This window comes from Natator depressus, chromosome 8 (genome assembly GCF_965152275.1).
Source record: "Natator depressus isolate rNatDep1 chromosome 8, rNatDep2.hap1, whole genome shotgun sequence".
NCBI classification, from domain to species: domain Eukaryota; kingdom Metazoa; phylum Chordata; order Testudines; family Cheloniidae; genus Natator; species Natator depressus.
In genome coordinates this window covers 94,880,384-94,887,659 of record NC_134241.1, presented here as the reverse complement: position 1 = coordinate 94,887,659, position 7,276 = coordinate 94,880,384, and the positions used below count along the sequence as shown (strand labels likewise).

General features: G+C 45.5%; 1 pseudogene; it reads right to left on the bottom strand.

The window, feature by feature from the left end:
- Positions 1 to 930: 930 nt before the first annotated feature.
- Positions 931 to 2,154, bottom strand: LOC141992960 (solute carrier family 25 member 3 pseudogene; annotated as a pseudogene).
- Between the last annotated feature and the right edge of the window lie 5,122 nt (positions 2,155 to 7,276).

Genomic DNA, 7,276 nt, shown 5'->3' with positions numbered 1-7,276 from the left:
AGAAAACCCACAGCACACATCAATTTGATCTATGTTTAAATAAAGGAGAGTGTTTGCCACATAAGAGATAGAAATGGCACCAAATTAGGGCATATTATATTTATTTTTCTATCCCAAATTATTTATTAAAAATAAGGTATGTAAGTGAGAGGTAAGCAGGATTAACTCTATTTTATGCCCAGTTTTTCTAATTTGGGAGCCAGGACACCTTTGTGTAATCAACCATTAACAAATACTCCTTCAAACATCTCAGCAGTTTTATATCAAACACACATAAATAACTGTCATTAATATTCTAACCTTTACAAAATATAACATTCCATAAACAAAATTTCAAATATGCAATTCCAATAAACAATGTGGGTAAACACTTTTGTCTAGGGATACTGTAAATTATTATATTCTGAACATATTAACTTATATTATTCATAGCCATTTTTAATGTTTTGATTCCACTAAATATTGTATATGAGTGTAATATAAGCACCCATTTAAAATACATGTCAATTTTCTCTATAACAGGGGAATATGACTCTGTTGTGTTTCAAAGTTTTCAGAGTCACTATCCACAGCAAACAAAATAAACACAGGCATTAAGAGCCACATACTGATAGATTTAAGCCTTTGCAGAAATAGACCTTTAACAGAGCTGTCAAATGTAAATTCATGTCTAGGCAAAAGTCCAGAGATGGGAGCATCTAAGATGATGGTTGGAACCTGAAATTGGCAGAATGAACTATGTAGTGAAGTGACAGTATAACTGCAAGGTCTGTGGGAAAAGGCTAACCACTCCCCTCAGTCTCTATCTGGAGAGGTAGCTTTTTGAGATGGGAGTTGGTCCAGGAGCCTGAAACAGATCCACAGAGTCGCAAATGAAACAGTACAATGCAGCAGGAACTAAACTCACAATGCAGCATCTATGGGCTGAATCTACTTAAAGAAAAACCCCTCTTTCAGTGATGCAGGCATCTCTGGTGGTGGGGGCCGAGGGAGCCTGAAATAGACCTTGACTGAATCATAAATGAACCACTGCAGGGCTGTGAGGGTGCCAATCATGAGGATGCGGGGAAAGAGGCCCTTCCACACGCCTATGAAGCCCAGTTTCTTGAGGACTTCCACAGCGCTGCTGCCCTTTTCCTTGTTGAGCACAGACACCACAGAGTCAGCTGGGTGGGAGACTACAGCACAGAAGATACCGGCTACATAGCCAGCAACAAAGGTGACGCCAAGCTGCTCAGCCTTGGAGCACTCACTGCGCGGTTTGGGCACCACATAGGCATAGAGGGCCTCCAAGGTGCGCTCAAAACAGGCAAACTTCATCATGGTGTAGGGGATCTGGCGCATCCAGAGCGGAGCCACCCCCTTGTAGAAGGCCCAGAGCCCTTCCTCAAGGTACATCTTGGGGAGAGCCACCCGTAATGTGTTGGCGTAACCTGGCTGCGTCTGGATTCGCACCTTGGCTGCCTCCATGGGGGACAGAGCAATGTCAGCGAAGAACTCAGCACTGGCTGAGGCAGCCAGATAGAGGCTGGTCCGCCACAGGTAGGCTCGCTCAGGTCCCAACATGTCAGCATAGCGCAGCTTGAAGACTTCATATAAGCCAAACTTGCAGAGGCCCTGCATGGAGTAGCCCACGCAGGTGGGGGCCCATCCCTTGGCCAGGCCACGCATCCCCTCCTCTTTCACGGTGAGAGCAAAGCCCTGCAGCATGCCCTGGTAGCGACTGGGCTCTGCCTGCATGCGGCACTTCACCAGGTCCAGCGGCACCACAGCCGTGTGGGTCAGGCCGCAGCTCACCACGCCACCCAGGCCGCACAGGGCTAGATACTTCACAGAGCCATGCTCGCAGCTGTATTCCTCCTCGCCCCAGAGGGCAGGCAAGGCGGCCGCCCATAGCCGGAACTGGCGCTCAGGACGAGGGGCAGTGCTGCTGTTGCTCCTCTCTGGGGCCCCTAGATGCACCTCCTCCTGGCTGCTCAGGTCACTGTGCTGAGGGAGGGCGGCGCTGCTGTCACTCCTCCCCAGGCTGCAGAGTGTGGGGAAGACGGCTGCCCACAGCCAGGCTGGATGCTGAGCAGGGAAGGCCGGGCCGCTGCCCATCTCCCAGCTGCTCTGGGACCTGCACCCCTCTGGGTCCCCTGGGGGCTGGGCCATCTCTGGGGTGTGGAGGGGCCCTGCTGCTGTCTCCTCTGGTGTGATGTGGCGGGGGGGGGGGTGCTGTGCGTCTCTGGGGCCGTTGTCGTGGCCTCCTGCCTCAGGCTCCTTCCAACTGCCAGTGCCCTTCGGAGGCCACAGGATTCTAACCATAGAGACTCTGCCTAGAGTGTAGCCCAGCCGGCCACCATAAGCATGGGTAGAGTGCCAGCACGACGGACAGGGTGACAGTGTGTCGGCAGCCACTCTAGCCATATCTCTATGGCCCTGGGTGGGTAGGGGACTCATGCTCCAGGCGGCATCAGGGAGCATAGTGTGGCAGGGGAGATGGGGAGGACAGGAGAAAACTTGAGGGCAGATGTAGGAAACTAGAGAGAAGTGGTGGACAGGGAGAGAGTTGAGTGGGGAGAGGAGAACCTGTTGGTATCACTGAAATGGCAAACGGTGGAGACCCCAATTGAGGGCTACAGGGAAAACGCAAGGGGAGGCGCAGGCAGAAATGGTTGGCGGAGTGAGGGTGGGGGATTTTTGTGGAAATAAAGTGATGAATATCCTGCAAATATGCAAACAAGGGTTTTCCATAAAAAAAATCTCCAAATTTCTGGGACTTCAGCTGTAACACTCTTCTACAACAGTGGGACCCAGCATCAGTATGTGAGACAACTCCCAGCTGCTGTGGTCCATTTGAGATCCCAGTGTCCAGGCCCATGGAATCAGTAGGTCCCAATGTATAGCAATCCATCCTGATCTGGAGCCCCAAGTCTATAGAAATGACAGGTCCCACCAGACCATTCCTACGGGGTCAGTCACAGGCTGTGGTCAATCACAGCCATTTTTTAACCATCACTTTGCCAACCATATTGCTTGGCCATAACTTATCATGCAACATGTTGTGCCTTTTACATCCAATTGTACAACATCCATCAAATACACAAACTCATTTGAGGTTATTGTATTGATTACTTCAGTAAGAGCAGAACAGCCTCACTTCACCTTGATACTCTAGTTAATATCCTGAGCTTTATAGATGTAATAGAAATCCATTCAACATTTCAAGGGTTTAATTAATTTTTTCAGCTTAAAAAAGTTTTTTTGTTTTTGTTTCTTATATAAAAAGGATGAAGAAATATATACCGAGAAACTGACCAGAGCATTGTGGTCCCCTCCCAACAGGATGGGCTGAGAATGGAGGGCCAGATCCCAGCTCTTGGCAATGCTGTTCTGGCAACTCAAAACAGTCAGAGTTCCCCTGGTGTAGAGGAACCCCCACTGTTTGTATAGGGCCACAGTACTAGCTCTATGGCACCCTCTCACTACCCTGGAATGAGGGGCATGTCAGAGCTATCGAAGAGGTGAAGACTGGAACCCTGCTGCATTTGAGCAGTCCCTGGCTGTAAAACAGTCTTTCTTGCAGCCAGGTGTAATTTAGAGCAGCTCTGAAGCTGCCCTAAGTTTTACAGGGGGAAGAATTGGTCTCAAGGATCAAAGGAGCACAAAGGTGGGTAACAGTCACTTGTGCTCCCCACCTCTTTCAGCTCTGAGCTCTGATGCAGCTAAAGATCTGACCTGCAGAATCAGCTTTGAGTTTGCTTGCCTTTATGACAACAATTCAGACCCTTAATATTATGTAGCAGTCGATATTTATATTTAATTTCTGTTACTGTTCTTTTTTATTATTATTTTATTATTTCTTTTACAGCAGGGCCAGAGGATCAAGGGCCATTGTGCTAGGTGCTATACAAACACAGAATAAGAAATACTCCCTACCAAGGAGATCTTAGAATACAATATCTTCAATGTAAGCTTCTCTGCTCTTCTTTATTTATGGGCTTGAATTCGTTACACACCCAGAACTTCACTGACTTTACTGGCAGTTTGGGGATGCAAAGAGAACTGGAGAAGATTTACTGTGCCTCATGCCTGCCCTGGAAGAACCACTCCTGGACTCAAAGAATTTACTCCTTATGACCATTGGTTTCTTGGTCTCTGTCCAGATGGAAATTAGAACTAATTGGTAAAGTTTTTGGTTGGGTTTTGTGAGGTAGGCAGATGTTCACTAGAAATTGGATTGAGACCATTACACATAAATCACCAAACATCCAGCAGGAGGCAATGACTTCTGATCACTACTGACCTTGTATGTCATTTCCTGATTTTTAATATGAATATAAATAGAGAGGAAATGAAGCATGAGTATAAAAGCTTTTCACACAGATAGGTTAAATTTGTGACTTAACTCTACGAGATGTGTGAAGAGTCTGAGTACTGCTGCTAGGCAGCTTGCTGCCTTTTCATTTCTTTCTGCTGCTGTATTGATGGGTGGTGGGGATGGCTTATACAGCTGCCCAAAGCACTAGCGCTTCAGAGGAGCTGGTCTTATTCATTGCCCTGAGAGACAGCTCCACTGTTGAAGGGACAAAGCTACAGAGGGGGATTCCTGGAGGAGTCACTGCTGTGTAGGTCAAGCTCTCCAACAGCACAGCCCTGTAGCAACTGGCAACCTTTTGTGACAGTTGGGTCCCACAGCTCCTGGGGTGATTCTGACATGATTTTCAATCTTTTGTTTTTATTTTTTGGAGATGGTCAAACTAAACTGTGATTCAAAGTCACTTTTTGTAACAGGTTCTAAGACAATAATCCAAGACCTGATTCTGCAACCGTTACGATGCATAGCACCTTTCTCTGCAAGTAGTCCCACTGGTTACAATGGGCTAAACTGTGATTTTTCAATCATATACAGAGCTGGGGGTAGCAAGTAGATGTATCCTCCTTGGCTTCCCTTTTGCCTCCAGGGTGATGATAATTTGCTACTGGTCCATACCAGTATCTCTCACTCACTGTTGGTCTACCAGTGGCCCTAGGGGAGAGGGTGCCACATTGTCAGGTGAGTGCATTTTATGTTCAGTGCCGCAGTTATTTTTCTTTTTCAGTTTCTACATCATGCTCATGGACTTTGTAGCTGCAACATCCAGTCAAGGTAGCTCATCAGCACATTTCATTGTTGCAAAGATGTTCAGGCGGGAAATGAGTCTGTGATGGGAGCAGAGCTCTGATTACCCAATACAGCACTTGGGCACTTTCTCCTGAGCTGTGTTATTATTTTAAAATTTACAGACACCCCCTCCAGCAAGAAACAACACAAAAATACCCCAGCAAATGCAAATAAATTGGGAAGTTTCTGCTGTAGTTGTCTAGAGCAGGCATTTTATGTTGGCAACATGAAAGGGAGAAGAAAACTCCTGGGTTGGATTCATGCAGCACAGACTAGACTTGACTGGAATCAGTTGGTGTTAAAATGTGCTTTGTATTTAAATATAGAAAATAGACATCAGAGATGGAAAATACCTCTGATCATTAATTAGTCCGTCTCCCTCTCAGATTGTTTCCTAGAGTCTTGGATGTGCTCTGTCTAGCTTATTATTATTATTTACTAAGTACCGAGAATGTGCTTGGTGCTCTACATGATCAGTTTGCTGCTATTTGGCCATTTTGTGTTTTTTAGCTGGTTTAATATAGACTATATCTGAAGTGCTCAAACTGGAGTGGGTAAGGAGTGGGAGGGAGACTTTGCTATAATTTCTCTCTCTCGCCCAAGTGTTTCTTAGGTGAAAATCTGAGCTAGTTTCTAAATTACTTTACTTTATACTATGTAAGAAATTTCAGATATTTTCAAAACTGATTCAGCTCTGAGATAGAGAGATAATCACATATCAACGTACATGCCATAAGTATGTTAAAAAAAGAATTATGTAAGTTCACGGAGGATAGGTCCATCAATTGCTATTAGCCTGGATGGTCAGGGATGGAAGCTGGGAGCGGCTGACAGTGGATGGATCACTGGATGATTGCCTGTTCTGCCAATTCCCACGGAGGCACCCTGCATTGGCCACTGTCAGAAGACAGGATACTAGGCTAGATGGAGTGTTCGTCTGATCCAGGATGGCTGTTCTTATGTTTTTATGTGTAGAAGTACTGGACGTACAACAGTTTCCCAGCTTGGAATCCTGCCCTCAGCAAATACATTTGATGTTCATAGTAGTCTTTCAGCTGCCTACCCACTGATGCATCTATAACCACTGCTGTGGGCCTGCTGACAAGGTGATATGACAGTTTCACTAGATAGGTGCTAAGCACAAATGAATCTAGATGGCCAGCCTGCTTGATGCCGCAAGTACTGTTGTTTCTGCATAAAGTGCCTTTGTGGTGTTTGGAGGTATTTAAATTTTATTTTGTGGTATTCTTGTCTAATGTAAGTTGACAAGAACTATAGCTGAGAGGAAGGAGAATGAGGACTCTGGATTAAAAGTGTGTTTATTTTTCAGGGCAGAAGATTGATTGTCAGGCAGTGTTTTGGAATCAGGGCTAAACCCTACCAAATTTCTGACACATCTAAATTAGGATGGCTTTGAGCAGATGTCATTGCTGTGTATAATCTGAAGCAAAAAGAGAGTGATGTATTCCAAAATTGCAATTTCTCTTTATGTCAATGTCTGCTAATGTTGCCTTTCTGAAGGAATTTGTATTAAAATGCCTGGGCAAGATCCTCAGCTGGTGTAAATTAGAGTAACGCCACTGAAGACAATAGAGCTACACTGAACTACACACACTGAGGAACTGTCCCAGGATCATTTTTATCTTGTATCAGTATTTGTATATTGTAGCTATATTAAGGGGTGTAGCATGAGCACTCAAGGAACCTGTAAGATTCTTTACTGGGAAGATGCTCCAAAGCACTGAGGAGCATAAATACTGTTATTATTTCTATTACCATAATGCTTAGAAGACCTATCATGGACCAGGACCCCATTGTGCTAGGTGCTCCACAAAACAAAAAGATGGACCCTTCCCCAAAGAGCTTAAAATTTAAGTATAAAATGAGAGATAACTGATGGATAGAGATAGATGGGAGTACATAAGTATGGCCATACTGGGTCAGACCAAAGGTCCATCTAGCCCAGTATCCTGTCTTCCAACAGTGACCAATTCCAGGTGCCGCAGAGGGAATGAACAGGTAATCATCAAGTGATCCATCCCCTGTCGCCCATTCCCAGCTTTTGGCAAACAGAGGCTAGGGACACCATTCCTGCCCATCCTGGTTAACAGCCATTGATGGACCTATAGT